Genomic DNA, 14,183 nt, shown 5'->3' on the forward strand with positions numbered 1-14,183 from the left:
AAACTATTGGTGCTCTAAAGTCAAATTAACACCAAGGAAAAGAATATAGAGATTGAATAGGGTTTACCATATTTATATTGAACCTTGTTGTAGCTATAGCAATCTATGGTGCTAAGAACACATCAGTCTGCAATTAGAAAGATCTAATTGATCAGATTTGCTTTAAAGAGCTCAAATAGTTTGGGAAAAAAATAAAATAAAATAACAATCAAGTCTCTTCTATTGCTTCAGAATAAGCAATTTCAAAAAGGTTCATTCACATAGATATTGAACTATTGCATTATTGCAACTAACTGATGTCATCTCACAATGTCCTAGAAACTAGTTTTATCAGTTCATATTGGTTAAACCAAAGACTTAGGTAGGAGTTAAGCTAACGGGATGTAAATACGAGAGACCATATACACGTACTTCATTTCCAATAGCAGATCCTTCAGCAACTTCTCAAGAGCTACAAATAAGAGAAATGTATAAGAAATAAATTATGTAATCATGAATGAGAAACAATCTGTAATGATTCACATGCTGGAAAACTAATGTATGTGATATGAATAAAAGCATTAGCACAACGAAAAAGTGGTAATTCACACATGAGATTAGAAACATACTACTAGAAGAGCTATCAATCTGCAAAGTGGTAATTCATACCAGCTGCTATTATACTAGTCCTAGAAATTACAGAATTTTAGAGATGCATAAAGACACAACTTTCTACGACACTCATTTCCTAAAACTTCTTATCCATCTACCTTTATAAACTACACAGTTTGATATATAAGATGTACACTGGTATCTTTGCCAAATATACCTACCTTATTCTAATCATCAGCGAATCATTATCAAGAAATCATTAAGGTAACTATCATTGACAGGTGACTTTACCTAAAAGCATGTATGGTATAGAAGACATAAAAAGGAGAACTAGATTTTCTTTTGTCTCACTTCCGTATCATTTCTCATTTTTATTAAGCTTATGTTAGAGAACATTAAATATATAACATTACAGGCCTTCTGGTGTAAAGCTAGTAGAGAAGAACCATTTAAGAGAATATATACTACAATATAATGGCTAAGGAATTGCAATTGATAATTCCAATAGAAGCTAAGCACAAGTCTTTCAATTGATAATTCTATTCTGAAACCCCAAACAGAGCTTAAGGGGAATTTAATCGAACACCTGGTGTGCGATAAACACCCATTTCCACAAAAACATATTGAAAAAGAAAACGATTCTAGAGTAGAGAGTAACAACAATTCAGACAAACTCTTAACACAGACTCTAGCTAAGCAACCAACAAAGATATCAATAGCAACATCAATGGCCTCATAGAAATTCCAAATAAGCAAATTCCGATCATGATAAAATAAGATAGAGGCGTACCTTTGAATTTGTATGGTGCTTCCGATCCTGCGAGAGCTTAATCGTCAATGATAAGATCTCACTACTTCAGGCGTAGATGAAGCTCAGAGAGAGAGAGAGAGAGCATAAATCGATTTAATTGAAAATGAATAAGGAATTTTAAGGTCCAAAGATGCAAAATCCAAATACAGAATCAAATTCAACAGAAAGATCAGAAAACCTAAATCAAAGCTTACCTCTGGCCTTTCGAATTGCTTGTGAATTGGTTCACCGATGGCGAGAGAAACGCTCTCCGGTTGCAGAATCGAACATGAATAAGGAAGATTTGGAGTACGAATCTGACCTCCTCAAACTCAGGACTCGAGCTCTTGAAGTAATCGGTGATGGCGGTGTGATGGCGTCCTACGTCTCGGTTAACGTCATCACGGCGGTGCTTGGGAGGAGAAATGAGACAAAGGAAGGTTCGGCTCTCAAGGCTTTTGGGAGAAGAAGAAATCGATGGCTCTTGCCGGCTTAATCTTCATCCTTTATCGGACGAGAGAGAGAGAGAGAGAGAGAGAGAGAGAGAGAGAGAGAGAGAGAGAGAGAGAGAGAGAGAGAGAGAGAGAGAGAGAGAGACCAGATAAGGGATAGCGGGGTTTGTAGTTTAAACCTTTGACATGAGAGGGAGAGATAATTAACAAATTTTCTAACGCTTTTTACTACACGGTGTGCTTTCGACGCACGCCTTAAATTTTATTCTAAAATTGTGAGTTTTACGGTGTGTATTAAATGCACGCCTTAAATAATACTCATTTACGGCATGTATTAAATGCACCTCGTAAATTACGTGTCGTGAATAATCATTTTTCCTGTCGTGTTAGGTATCGAAAGATATCTTTAACACCAGTTCAATGGCGTCGTGTTGGTACAGAGCTATATCTAGCTAGCAAGTTCATAGCCAATGAGATGTCCGGTCTTGTGCATTGTGCTAAGTACAATGATGCACCTATTGCACTTAGGTAGAGCACTTCTGCCTCTAGCACTTCTTCGTCGTCATCTTTTGGACGTAATGGATCCTTCTTTGGTTCAAGAATACAGACGACCATTGGGGTGCTTGAAGGCTTAATCTTGTTAGTATTAAAACACCTAAACATCTTTTGGGTATAAGCTGATTGATGAATCAGGATACCATCTTCACGGTGCTTAAGTTCCAAACTGAGGCAAAACTGTGTTTTCCCAAGATCTTTTATCTCAAACTCGGATTTCAAGTGTTCAGCGGTTTCCCTTAACTCTTTAAGGGTGCTAATTATGTTCATGTCATCGACATAAACTGCTACTATTGCAAATCCAAAACTTGTCTTTTTATGAACACACATGGGCATAGTTCATTGTTGACATATCCCTTACCAATCAAGTAGTCACTTAGATGGTTATACCACATTCGTCCAGATTGTTTCAATCCATATAGTGAGTTCTTCAATCTTACAGCAAACATACTCTGTGGTTTAGAGCCACTTGATTTGGGTAAATGAAGTCCATCAAGAACCTTCATGTATATTTCTGTATCTAGATCCCCATATAGATACGCAGTAACCACATCCATAAGTTGCATGTTCAGTTTTTTGGAAACTACCAAACTAACAAGGCAGCAGAACGTATGTCTCCTCGTAGTCGATTCCAGGGCGTTGTGAGAAGTCTTGCACCACAAGGCGAACTTTGTACCTTACAATCTCGTTTCTCTCATTACACTTTCTAACGAATACCCATTTATGACCAACTGGTTTGGTGTTGGGCAGTATTGGCACAACCTTTCCAAATACCTTTCTTTTCGTTAGAGAATCAAGTTCTGCATGGATCACATCTTTCCATTTAGGCCAGTCAGCTCTACGTTGACATTCGTCAATGGAGCGTGGTTCGATGTCATCAGTCTCAATAATCTCACGCACTACGGAGTACGCGAATACATCATCAAAGATGATGGAGCTTCTTTTCCACGTCCCATGTACACATGTGTAATTTATAGAGATCTCTACGTTCTCAAGGATAGGTTTTAACATTAAGGCATCCCCCAATGATGTCTCTTAGACATAACCATAATCCGGAACATTCTCATAGTACGGATTTTGAGTATTGATGATCAAAGGATTTGTTTGTGCCTCATTTGCTCTCTTTCGAGGGCGAGTATCCTTCGAACCAATTGGTCTACCGTGCTTCCTTGCGGGACCTGCATCCATAGTCGCCACATCATTGCCATTCTGGGCAATGGCGCCATCTCCTGGTGTCACAAGAATGACGTTATGTCTAGTATTCGGGACATCGATCCTTGCAGGCAAGTTTGCAACAGGTATGTGTGATCTCGTCACTTTGGCAACATTAGAAAATGCATTAGGCAGGGTGTCTGCTACGTTCTAGAGCTCGATTATTCTTCGCACTTCAAGTTCGGACTGTGAAGTACGGGGATCGAGATGAGACATAGTGGGGACAGACCATGACAATTCCTGTCATTCATGTTGAACATCTGTGTTCTTATCTCCCCCTAACGATGGGAAGACTATCTCATCAAAAGGACAATCCGCAAATCTAGCGATAAAGAGATCGCCTGTCAAGGGTTTAAGATAGCGGATGATAGTTGGAGATTCATAGCCAACATAGATGCCCATTCATCATTGTGGACCCATCTTAGTACGCTGTGGCGGCGTAATAGGCACATAAATGGCACACCTAAAAATGCGTAAGTGCGAGATATCAGGCTCGTATCCAGTCACTAGCTGTAACACAGAGTAAGATTGGGTTGTAGTGGGTCGTAGACTAATTAGCGACGTTGCATGCAATATTTCATATCCCCAAGCACAAACAGGGAGATTGGTATGCATAACCAATGTTCGTGCTATCATCTGTAGTTGTTTGATAGCGGCTTCTGCGAGACCATTTTGGGTATGAACATGGGGAACTGGATGCTCTACATCAATCCCCAGTGACATGGAATAGTCATCGAACATTTTCGATGTAGACTCGCCAGCATTATCAAGTCGAATGGACTTAATAGGATGGTCAGGGTAGTGAGCCCGTAAATGGATAATCTGGGCGAGGAGTTTAGCATAAGCAGCATTTTGAGTGGACAACAGTGCGACATGTGACCAGCATGTCGACTCATCAACCAATACAATAAAATATTTAAAAGGTCAGCATGATGGTTGAATTGGTCCACAGATATCTCCTTGGATTCTCTGTAAGAACGGAATGAGTATTTTGGGATCCTTTGCTTAGGGCTGTCTTGGTCCTAATTTTCTGAAGGAACAGGCTTTGCAAAATGAGCGAGGGGCTTTAGAAGCAACCAATGAGGATTTTGGTTAGGCCTGAGCGTCTGTAGCTCTATTAGAAGCAAAATGTATGACAACATCACCCATCATGGCGTTGGAACCATAGAAAGTGGCATCCATGGCGTCTTGACCATGGGGAGGGACATCCATGGCTTCAAGGCCATGGGTAGCACCATTTATGGCATTGTCACAAGGCACTTGGGCTGCCCTATTGCTTCCCAAGATAGCTGCAGCGCCAGATGCTACGATGGCTACTGTCTTACTAAGTCCGGGAATCAATTTTCGATTCTTGCTTCTTCTCACTCTGAAGAATGGATGTCCGTGTGAAGTCTTTAGTATACAAAGCATCATATCACTACCAGGATGTCCTACTCGGTCATGCCAAAGCCAGTATGTGTCAGAATCTAAGAGATCTTCTCTTATGACATTATTGGATTCAATTAGTTGAATTGTAGTGACATAAAGTCCACTAGACTGACACATAAGCTTCTCTAAGATGCGCTTCAGTCCACAATCATTAGAGGTAATGCAAAGGAACTCTTTTCCGTTCTCAGTATGTGTTTCCTCATGGAATCCGTTGGCTCTTATATCTTTAAAGCTCAATAAGGTTCAATTTGGCTTAGGAGCGTAGAGAGCTTCTGCGACTTTAATCAAGGTGCCATTTGGCAATAGGAATTGGGTCATTCCATGTCCTTGAACTAAACCTGATGGCCCAGTCATCGTAGTCACAGAGGAATGTGTAGCCAACATCTCTAAGAATAATTGCCTATGGCGTAGAATGGTGTGCGTAGTCGCACTATACGCAAGACATTGTAGTTCTCCAAAATTCATTCCTAAAAGAAAAGCTCGTAATTAAAAAGGAGTCATAAAGAAAAGAAATCAACTTTTATTAATAAGCCAAACGGAATTACATTATTGTTTCTTTGACCAAAGAAAATCTAATCTAATAAACTAGCTAATGCAAAACAATGACAGTCGTCTAACTTCTTTCGGTAATTCCAATGCAAATGTGACCAAGTGAGTAGAGAGATGTCAGTGGAGCGAGGCTCACTTAAGTACCACTTATCTCAAAACCTTCCTAGACATCACATTTACATTCAGTACGCCTACTTTGAACAAAGACTAATACCATTGGCATCTACTACAAAAATAATATAGCAATTGCCTACATCTCTTGGAAAATAAAAGGACTTAATCAAAATCGCTAGTTTCTTGGCCCTTGAAGTCATCCACCCTTAGAGCAACGTCATCGTCTTGATCTTCTTGCTCCATGTAGTGCGCCTCCCTTGCTTCACGATACGCCTTGTATGCGTCTGCAACATTCTGGGATACTCTACATGCTTTGGCTCAATGTCCAATTAATCCTCATCAAAGACAAACATCATTATGGTCAGGCTCCCTTGATCGAGGCGCTTTTGGGGCGCGATTTGGACGACCATTGCTCTTGGTAGTGTCACCACTATGGCCAGAGGCTTCGCCTCTCTCTCTCTTCACACGTTGACCTCCACGATTTCGTGCACGCCTCTCTTGGCGGTTTCCTTCCTCTTTAGGGCGAGAATATGGATCAGAACGTCCAGAATTGTCCCTACTCTTAGGGTTTCGCTCCTTGCGTCCTCCTTTAGGGGCGCGATTATAGTTAGACTCCGGAATAGACTTGGTTCCCATGGATCTAGCATTATAGTTCTTCATAAGGATATTGTCGTGCTTCTCAGCTATGTTCATAGCACCAATAAGCTCATGAAACCTTGTGATACGTCCTGCATTCATATCAATCCGATAATTCTTAGAAATCATCAGTGCAGAGACGGGGAAGGTAGAGAGAGTCTTCTCGATCAACTTCGTATCAGCAATGGTTTGTCTATAAAACTCCATCAAAGACTTGATACAAAGGGCTTCCGAGCTATAGTCAAGTATAGACTTGAAATCACAAAAACGGAGACTATGCCATCTTACTTCTAAATCAGGAAGTAGGGAGTCACGAACGTTGCCAAATCACTGCTCAAGTTCCACCCATAGTTTTTCTGGGGTCTTCCTCATTGAGGTATTCACTTTGGAGCTCGTCATTCATGTGTCTTGTCATGAGAATTATGGCTTTGGCTTCATTTGCCTCTCTCGTAGCTCTATTTGCTTCAAAAGCAGCAGCTTGTTGAGGAGTAAGCACGTCCTGACTTGGCTCTTGGATGGTTTCTAGAAGTCCATCAGCCTTAAGATGTTGGCGCACATCTCGGACCCACCTATGGTATCCTGCGCCAGTTGTCTCCAGTGGAACAAAGTTCAACTTGTTCAAGTTACTCATCCTGAAAAACAACACAAGATTAGAGTTAGTTTGGAGCGAAAAAGGCTACCACGAAAAACTATAAAATTTATGAGCGTAGTCGCTTCCAAGAAATTAGGGATTTTCTGAGCATAGTCACTTCCATGAAAATCCGATTCCAAGAGGAGTTTTGGATTAGATTGAAACAAAGATATATGTGGTCGATCATTTCTTCTCAACAAACTAGAAGTTTGGGGGACTCTATAAGCTCCAAGCTTGAGTGAGCACGAACCCCCACAGTTCAGCTTTTGGTCTCCCATATGAAGAAGAAAGGGGGGTAGAAGAAGGGAGGTTGCAAGTCCCCGATAAAAAGAAGAGAAATTGAATTGAAAAACTCTAAAAAAAAAGGGAACTTTTAGAAAAAAAAAAATACCTCAAAATAGGTCGCCGGAAAAATTAGTAGGAAAAGTTGCCGAAAAAAGTGGCCGGCGGTGACATGGCAGTACCGGTGCTGATATGGCAGGAAGGTGCTGACGTGGTGCTGCTGTCCCTGACGTGGCTGAGCTGATTGGACGCTGACTTTGGGCTAGTGCATGTCAATGGGCCTCATTACTGGGTTTCAGGCATATCCTCTCTTTTTCTGGGCCGAGGACTGCTCTGTTGCTCTGGGCCGAGGGCGCTTCTGGGCTGGGCTATGTGTCTGAGTGGATTGAAGCAACTAGAAAAGGCTGGCAGGCAGGTGGCGGTTCAAGGTGCTGTAGCTTCTGGTGGCCGGTTCTGGGAATTCAGGCCGGTTCTAAGAAAAACGTTTCCGATTCCGGCAATCTGGGATCAGGTTGCAGCTGGTGGTAGAAGATGTGATACGCTTGAAGCAAGCGCGCAATTTAACCCTGCAAAATGTAGTTGTCAGTATAGAATAAGTAGAGATCGTTCTAGCTGGGGATTGAGGGTACACCTGTAATTGCAAAAACAAATAAAGAATCAATAAAAGTAAAAAGTATTATTTACAAAAATATATACAAGTAAACACAAATAAGGGGGTTTTCGGAGGATTTTTAAATTAAAAATTAAAAGAAACAAAAATAAAATGTAAAAACATATATACAAGGGTGGAACGCAAGGAATAAAGATCAAAACCATATTCATATGCAAGAAATCCGATTACAATTCCTATAGTTGATTATCTATGTCATGAGAAAGAAGTTGACCATGTGAAACGTTAAAAAGCAAACGATTTCTCATTTTTTACTTTCCTAGCCTTGAGTAATTAATCTAACTGAAAGCACCTAAATTAATCCTATTGAACATGCAATCATAGTTTAGAAAGCTAGCTAATCAGGAACACATTCAATGCATGAAGAACAAAGAAATGATGTCAACCAAAGTACACAACCTAGTATGAAAAAGTTCATCTATTTGTAATCCTCCTTAATTGATTTCGACTTTTGTCCAAAGTCTTTACTACTTATGAAATAAGTTCACAAAACTATTAGGTGAATTGTTTACCTAAATCTAGCTCCAATTACATGCATGTATCCTAAGTTGGCCACCCAAGAACATAAACATGCAAAAGTTTTCTGTAATCCAAAATCAATCAAGCAATCTCACATAAGCAACATAAAAATCAACATATACACTACTAGAATTTACCCAATTGGTGTCAAACCACTTTTGTCACCTATTTTGAAAATTTCTTCACCCAATAGTATGAGTGACAAAATAAGTTTGTCACCAATTTCGTCACCTATAGTGCGTGACCAATTCCTTTGGGTGACGAAATGATAAGTTCGTCACCAAAATATGTTTAGGTGATGAAATGCATTTGTCACCTAATCCATGATATTCCGTCACCCATTCTATTTTAGAATTGGACTGATTTAAAAAATTGGAGCTAAATTTTTGGTAACCACCAAATTTCACTCAATGGGTGACGAATTTCATTTCGTCACTATTTTTAGTTCCACTGATTATTTGAAAATTTATTTCATATCCATAAATTTATAGCTTATTGCATGTCCTAGCATAAATTTCAATTCAACTGTCATATATTGCATTTCAAAGTGAATACAAACTAAGTATTCATATATAAAAAACAAATATCTGTAAGTACTGGACAGTACTTTACATCCAAAATGTGAAACTCCTAGTACACATTTCAATCCTTTCTAATCCTCTCTTGCTCATTTCATCAATATTATCATCCTTATCGCGACTAGGAAGGTGCCTTTGGGTCTCGACCTTGTAGCAATACAATGTAGCTCAAAAAGTTTGCCAACTGTTGTATAAGAAGTTGATGCAAAGCCAAAGAAGATTATATAGGTACCTATAATATCCCAAAGAAGAGGGTATGTCAAGAAACATGAAACACAAAACACTCCCATATCAATCTCAAAAGATGAAACTTGAAGCTTCCAACAATTTAATACCTTTACTGCATGTGATACAAATTACAAGGAAATATATCACAATTGACCTTAAATGGAGGAAAATAATTCATATGCAGATATGTAGGAATAGGAAGATCTTTAGCATACCTAAAAATGATGAAGATGATAACCCTAAGTGATAAAAATAAATATGTTCAAAATCATTTTGAAAATTTGCAGGGAGAAATTATCAACTGATAATGAGTTTGTATTGAAATGTCATTTAGTGTATATAATAGATATATACTCTATGTATATGGAACTAGTGCCATGGCAATTAATAAGTATATGCACATATTCTTTTTAACCAATGATATAGAAAATGATAGGAAAAGGAGCGAAAGAGAAACACTGACCAAAGTACTTGTAACATAACCACACTCAGACCAGTTTTATTCCCCACTTTTTTTCTTTCGAGGAGATAAAGGAGTCTTTAGCCAAGTGGAAAATGAAAAGCAGTACTATATATAATACAAAGAAGCTGTAAACTTGTTATGCATAGAGTAAAATACACAATAACTTTCAAAAAAGAAAACAAAGCACACAATGAACTTGATAAACAGATATGCTACTTTGTTATATTGAAAATGCAGCAAGAGCGGTACCCACTTTGAGGTTCCATGCATAAAGATAACTAAGATTATTGGCCCATGATTGATAAAACATTACAGGCATTTGCTTCAAGAAAGATAGAATTCTGTTTATACTAGGACAGAGCACTCAAAGAGACACTTGACATATCTTAACCTCCTCAGAACTGTAACCATGGAGATGCTTGCCATTCTACACCCAAGCATGACATAACTTGACGTTTTTTTTTTAATTCTTGAGCATGGATTACCATCTGACTTATACATGACATATGCATAATCATAAGACTGATTGAACCATTATCATTGGCAAACTTATTAAAACTCACACCAAAACTGAACCTCATAACAAAATAAATTCAAAAACTTTAACAAAAACCTAGTGGGAGTTTTGGCCTCAATACCTGAACCATGACCGGCATATCAGTCTCCACAGTCCTATTCGCAAGTTCTCCATAGAAACTCATCTCTCACCTATACAGAAAGGTTCAATAAAACTTAGAATTAGACCAAAAATTCTGAAACTTACTCACAGATAAACTAAAAGCCTTCTGTTTTTATTCTTGCAAGGAGAAGATCTCCACCTACCCTACAAATCCTAGATAGCCAAAAAAAGAAATCAGAAAACCATGCCAACAAAACATTAAAAAAAGACACAAATTGTCAAATACCCAAAGCCAAAAATTTCTACGACAAAACCCAATAACCTGGGAAATATTGATTTCCTAAAAGCACAATCAATGAGACTGCATGTTTCAAAAAGCAGAGTTCAATGATCATAAGGCCCAAACACGACAAACACATTAGTTCTATATCAAAATCATGTAAAGAACAATACAGAGTTTATACTTCAATAAGTAACGGAGCCTGAGATGATTCAAAACTCCATAATTGAACTCAATGCAAGCTACAACAGCATGAAGCAGTTACAAAATGATAACCCACAAATTAATTCAACCCTATGATCAGATATCACAGAAGAAGATAATGAGTCAGCCCTCTGTTTGATGAAAATCCCAGTTCAAATTTCAACAGCACCAAATACCGATCAGTCTCCTTTTCATCTATCTCCATGGGTACCATTTCTGCGAGGCAGAGGAAAAGAGAGACATATGTGAAGTCAAGAATTAGGTGGTGGCTCAGTAGACCAACATGTGGAAGGGGAAAAATTAAAAGTTACCCTTCTTTTAAACATGCATGTTGTGTGCATTTCAAAACTGAGAACGTGGCGCTATTTGACATAACAATGAGTCAAAAACCAAATTAAAGATATAACTTTGGAACTAACTGCTAGCTATTCCTATGTACCCTTAACAATATGTTTCCTGTTCCATGGTTTCTCTTAGAGAAAGTCAAGGACAGATATGAAACTGAGTAGTAATAGTATGAAGCATCTCAACTCAAAGCAGGCAAATACTATTACCCAAGCAAAGTTTAGAATTTCAGGAGATCAACCTTAACAAAAATAATGGCATGATCAAGAAGTGGAAGCAAGATTAGGATGAGTGAAAAGTGATGAAACTTGGATCTCCTCCTTCACCAACTCCAACTGTTCGCTATTCTGAATGAGAAATTTTTTCATGGCATAAGTTCTATCGTCTGCAAGAGAATAGTAAAAACAAGCTAAACCCACCAAACTAGTAAATAAAGCAACAATCATCTCAAATGTCTAATGTAATACAATATCCAGATTGAAAATCCAATACCACACAAGAACAACAAAGCCAAACTCGACAAGTTATACAGCCAAACCATGGATCTATAAACAAAAGTAAGAACCTTCAGCTGAATGGCTAAGGCCACCAGATTGATTCTATGGAGTTAACGTAAGACAATCTCATAGTTTCACAAATATTCACATATCAAGCATTCATAATCACCAAACAACAATGAGTCACATTTTAAACTCAGTTTAGCAATTCCAATGTCAGCTCAGGCTAAAATAAATGCTTCAGATCACAAATTCCTAAACCAAAACCAATCCGGCTCTATAAAGAATAAAGCTCTAACGAATTCAGATTCATACAATACAAATTAACCATTTCAGATTCACATATACACGAACCAGATCGCAGAATCGAAAAGCAAAGCAGAGAAATTGAGATGAGGAGATCGAGAGGAAGCAGACCAGAAATGTGAGAAGGGTGGGAGTAGTCGGAGCCGAAGAAAAGTTAGTGATGCGATGCAATCGATTTCCTTACCTCACTTCGTCAACTCAATCAAGCCTCAGGAGGAGTCCAATGAGAAACCACACACCAACGACCCGAATCGGAAATTGTTCGAGTGATGGGCGATTTGATTAGGGCTCGGTTACGGGTGATGGCGATATCTAGAGAGAGACCTAGAAAGTGGATGGATGAGAAGTTGTTGACTAGATAGAGAGCCAGACTTGGTGGATAACTTCATAACATTTACCAAAATGACACAGTTTTGCATTTGTTCCACTTTCACTGATGGAATCATCCGTCACTAATTTTATGTGGTTCGTCACCAAAATACAGATAGCGTAGCTTCTTCAAAGAGTGAAAAATTTAGTGATGAATTCAAAATTTTGTCACCCAAACCCTTATGGGTTACATATTTTTGATTTGTCACTAACACTTTCGTGACTAATTGGGTAATTTCTTGTAGTGATAGAAATCACAACTTTATTTCAAAACATATAAATGGGCTTTAAACTTTGCCATTAACGTCATGTTAACTAGAATTCATAACTCTACTAATCAAACAAAGGAAGACAAAAGAAAGTATGAAATACACCGTGAAAGATAAATGACAAGGCCTTGAGACGAAGAACTTGAAGATCCTTGAAAGCAAGCAATCTTCTAGGGACGACATAAGGGTGGATCGCTGCTAGGTTCTTGATGTATTGCATGACTTATTCTCCTCCTTGGTTGAGACGTAGAGCTTCTGAAGACTAGAGAATGGAGAGAATTTTTGGTGTTTAGAATTATGGGAGAAGTGGTGTGTTGTGGTGTATATGATGCTCCTATTTATAGGAGGATGGCAGCTTAGTCTCCAAGTCTTCATGAATCTTCTATTAATTTCCTATGAATTATCTGCTCATGCCACACAGCTTCAACCAATCAAATAATGTCACGTCAGCTCTGCTATGTCATCCAACCAATCAGAAGTCTTCAAATTAGCACCTTGATTCTAGGGAGATTATTTTTGCAGTAATTGCATGATTATTTTCTGATTTATCTTCTTAATTTCAGCCAAGAATGAATGTGGACATCAAGGAATGTATCTGGACCTGTTTTAAACCTTTCTGCTTGTTGTAATCCCTTGAATTTCTCTAAGATAAGTTCAAAACGTCACCTTCTTGAATCTTCTTTTATTTTCATGACAAATCATGTATTTATCCCCCAAAATTACTCATTTTATCTCCAAGACCCCTATAATGTCTAGGGTTCTTGATTTTGCCAAAAATTCCCAAGTATTCTAGAAGAATCTGGAATTTTGAGTCATCTTGAAGCCACACGGTCTCCTAGTGCCCTCAGGTTTCTAGCCTCATCAGGATTCCTACTTTGACTAGGATTCCTAATCGGACTAGAAATAGTCAATTTCTTCATTTCAGCTCATTTCTGCATCCCTTGTGGCTTGCCTTTGTCATCTCCAACGTCTCACATCCTTCTCATGTGTCTTTAGGCTCATTTCCTTGCCATTTTCTCCTGTGTACCTAGAAAATAGAAACTAAATTAAAATTGATTTAGTAAAGGAAATAACTAAGCAAAACATGAGGAGTTAAATATTAAAATGCTCCTATCAAGATGGCTGCAGTAGGCGGGGAGGAAAACCTTGAACCGGGCAGAGGGACTTTCGTCACTTACGGAGGCCAGTTCGGTATTTTTTTGGCCTGTTGTAGAGGTAGCTCCGCTGGTTCTGGACTCCTAATTGTGACCATGGTATATTCTCAAAAAAAAAAAAAAAAAAAAAAAATCGAAGGTGTGGTCACAATTTGGGATTGGGCCAACTCATGGACTCAACTCACAAATTAATTAAGTACCAACTCTTGATTATCAAGACCAAAGATTGCATTGAACTAGTACAAACCAATCCATTTTGAAAAGTCTCCTTTCAATCCAATTACAATTTAGAAGATCCATAGTTTCGGCAAGCATGTGAAAACATATCATCAATCGAAACAAAAGCAAGTGAATATGACATAGAAAATGTTTCAAAATAATTGAATAGGTTCGGTTGTAAGATCAATTTCGATCCAAAAACTGACATCCAATCCAATTTAAT

The sequence above is a fragment of the Rosa chinensis genome, chromosome 2, assembly GCF_002994745.2.
Source record: "Rosa chinensis cultivar Old Blush chromosome 2, RchiOBHm-V2, whole genome shotgun sequence".
In the NCBI taxonomy this organism is placed as follows: Eukaryota; Viridiplantae; Streptophyta; class Magnoliopsida; order Rosales; family Rosaceae; genus Rosa; species Rosa chinensis.